Genomic DNA, 4030 nt, shown 5'->3' with positions numbered 1-4030 from the left:
TTTAAAAAAAGAAGAGACCTTCAAAAGTTTTTTTTTTTTCTCCAGGAATCAGCTCACGTTTTTATCCTGGGTGGGTTAGGGGGACTCCTTTATAAGGAAAGAGCATTATAAACGAGGTCACCTAAAAAACAATTTTTTTTTTTTTTTCGGTTGTTGGAAAATCATTTTTTGGAATGAATTTAAAAAGTTAACCGTTCGACCCGAGTTATTCGGTTTTGTTTAAAAGGGGAGGGGAGGGGGGCGATTGAGGAACCAACTAATCGGGGCCATTTACATAAAATTTTTAATTTAAAGGTGGAAGGTAGAGAGAGAGAGAGAGTAGTAAGTAATTGTTGATGAAAAATCAATCAATCGTTGAGATTTAAAAAAAAAAAAAAATTATTAAAAATTCATTTTAATGGCGTACAAGAAAAAAAAAAAAAAATTGAAACAGGTGACCTTCTTCTTCTTCGTTTTTCTGTCTCTTGTTTTTTTTGTCGGCCAATGGGATTCATTATTTTTAACTCAGGTAATAGTTTTCTTTCGCCATGGTCAACCATCCGCCATCCGCCATCATCATCATCATCATCATCATCATTACCTTTTTTTTTTTTTAGACTGAGGTAGCACGTATTTTTTCAGCTGCTCTTTTCTATCATACATTATTTTTTTTTTTTTTTAAATTATTACATGCGAGACCGTCGTCGATGACGACCAGCGAGTGTGTGTGTGTGTATATATATGCTTGTGCGTGCATGCGCGACGCAATTCCATTTTTTCTATTTTTAAATTCTTCATCTCTTCCGCCATTTTGAAAATTAATAAATTTCTATTAACTTCTCTTTTATTTCTTTTTTTTTTTTTTTTCGAATTCAACTTTTTCTCTAACGTAAATTAATTTACTATAACTACTACTACTACTACGTTTCTATTATTATTATCCTTTGACAAACTATTTACAATTTATTACTACTACTACAACTACAACTACTATTATTATTATTATTATTATTATTAATCATTGTGTTTTTTTTATTGCCATTTTTTTTATTGTCGTGTTATGAATCAAAGAAAAAAAAATTATTATTATTATTTATTAAATAAAAGAAGTACAACTTTTTATTTCTTGTCTCTCTTTTTTTTTTTAAATGAAAAAAAAACAATTGAATATACTTCCTTTAATAAAATTTTTATTGGCGTAATAATAATAATGATGATGATAATAATAATAAAAGTTAAAAAAGTCATCATCAAACGATCGATTTTTTTTTTAATAGTATTTTTTCCACTTAATAATTTATCGCACGATTTTTTAAAATATTTTATTATTATTATTATTATTATTGTTGTTGTTGTTACACCGCCTAGAATGGCAGAAACGAAACAGATTTAAATGACTCTAGGCTAATAATAATAATAATAAACTTATTTAAAAAAAAAAAAAAAAAAATTTAAATTCATTTTTATTAATTAATCATAAAGAAAAAAATGTAATAATTCAATCATGAGCTTATCGTCATCAGAATTTCTTAGAAAATGTGCAAAACGAACGAGAAACCTAAAAAATATTAATGATAATAATAATGACTAAGGTGCCTGATAGCCCGAAGATAGGTTCAAACAAAAAAAAAAAATGAAAAATGAAAAACTTTAAGTTCACGAATATGAAAAAAAAAAAAGAAATAATTTAATGATTATGGTCTCTATGATATGATGGAAGAAAGTGTTATGAAAACAATTACTTTCATGTTGTAACGGAAGGGAGGGGCGGGGGGCAATTTCGAATCGGGAGAGACTTCGAAAAAAATACCCAACGCGACTGTAACGTTAAATATCAATACGTAAACTTTTATTTACCTTTAATTATTAAAAATGACTTTATAGCGCTATAAAAAATTAAATGCGGATCTGTATTAATTTGTCAAAAATTATTATGCCATCATCATCATCATCATCGTATAATAATAATAATAATAATAATAAAATGCCGACTCTAACGGAAACGAAACGAAACGAAAAAAAAAACACTTTTATCAGCAAACACAATCGAACGAAGTACAACATTAAAAATTATTTTTATGTTTATTATGTATATAAATAAAAAAAAAAAAATAATAAAGTAAAAAAATTACCCGACCCCCGGGCAAATATTGAAAATGGCGTCCGTTTTCTCTCTCTCTCTCTCGCAGGGTATTTCTGGAGAAAAAAAAAATTGTTTTTTTTCTTTTTCTTCTTTTTCTTCGAAAGAAAAAACTCGTTTTTTTTTTGCATGTTTTTGAAAAAATAATAAAAATCCATTAACGAAATATGAAAATTAATTTTAATTTAACATAATTAAAAAAAAAGTACTCGAGTACTACCCGAAACCGATATTTAATAATCGATTCATCCATCGATCCATCGATCGATCGATCGATTGATTGATCGATTGATCGTGTTAAACACGAAACGAACCGTTTATTTTTTTATTTTTTTTTACTTTTTTACAAATTTTATCTTTAATTGACACTAATTCCGATATATTTATTGTTATTATTATTATTATTATTATCATCATCATCATTTATTTATTTACTCATTTATTATTATTATTATTAATTTTTTTCGGGCTAAAAAGGGGGAATTTATTCCTTTATTGTTGTTGTTCTTCGCTGATTTTCTTTTCTTTTCTTTCCTAAACGTTTTTTTTTTGTTTTCTTATCTCAAAAAATGCAAAGTATTGTTAATAATAATAATAATAATAATAATAATAATAATAATAATAATAATAATAATAATAATAATAATAATAATAAAATCTAATTCAAAGTTTCAAGTTGTAAATTAGCACGCAAGAAAAAATAAGTCACGAATAAACAACGAATGAGTGTAAAAGATGTTAAATAATAATAATAAGAAAAAAAATTTACTCGGGGCTAAATAAATAAAAAAAAACAAAAAAGAAGGAGAAGAAGAAGTGGAAGAAGAAAAAGTGGAAGCAGACGTTAATATCTCAAATTATAAAAAAAAAAAAAAATTATTATTATTTAGGCGCCTCATTTGACAAAAGGAAAAGAATACCTTAAATTCCATTCATACAAATACATTTTGATTTTCATAAAAAAAAAAAAAAGCTTGTCAATTTTTTTTTTTTAAATATAAATTAAAAAAACGTCAGAACGGATTCTTTTGGGGGGCGGACACACAAATACTTCAACGTTTTACTTTTTTTTTTATTCTCCTTCCCCGATCGAGAGAAAAAAACTTTTGGAAAAAATTGTTTTTTAAAAAAAAAACCTGAAAAATACATTTAAAACGTTTAGGTATTTGAAACAATTAAATAAGAAAAATGTGTTTTATGGTAACTCCTCTTCCGCCTTCCATCACCACCCCGCCTTCTTTTTCCTCTTCTTCTTCTTCTCCCTTTGATTTTTTATAGATAACCGCCATTGCCACTGCCACCACCACCACCACCACCGTGTCGGAATAATTTAACTTAAGGCTATATCGAAACGTTATTTAAAAAAAAAGAAATTTTTTTTATTTTTCCACGTAAAATTATCTTTTTTACAGGTGAAAAAAATAAAACGAAATCTCTTTCATTTATTTATTTATTATAAATAATAATAATAATAATAATAATAATAATAATAATAATAATAATTTTTATTTATATAAAAAAAAATCGCGGGGAGTGGTTGAGAGAAAAAAAAAACCGATTGTTTAAAGAGGTGTACGCGATGAAGGATGAACGAAGAAAGATCATATAAGAGATAATAATTAAACACATTTTTATGTTTCATACAAACAACAACAAAAACAACAACAACAACAAGAATAACAACAACACAGAGGTGGCTTAAATACACCCACAAATAAAAATCTAAAGACACGAATCCGTTTATGCAAATTTTTTTCTTTTCGCGGTTTTCTTTGGTTTATGGCAAAAAAAAAGGTTTTAACCGTACCTTAAAATCACCTTTTGCGGTTTTTTTTTTAAAAAATTACTCCACCCACCCACGTTTTTCTCACGAGGATATAAAAAATAAAAAATAAATAAAACAATAACCGG

This window comes from Pediculus humanus, genomic scaffold (genome assembly GCF_000006295.1).
Source record: "Pediculus humanus corporis 1103172108255 genomic scaffold, whole genome shotgun sequence".
Lineage (NCBI taxonomy): Eukaryota > Metazoa > Arthropoda > Insecta > Psocodea > Pediculidae > Pediculus > Pediculus humanus.
Note: the sequence above shows the minus strand (reverse complement) of the source record.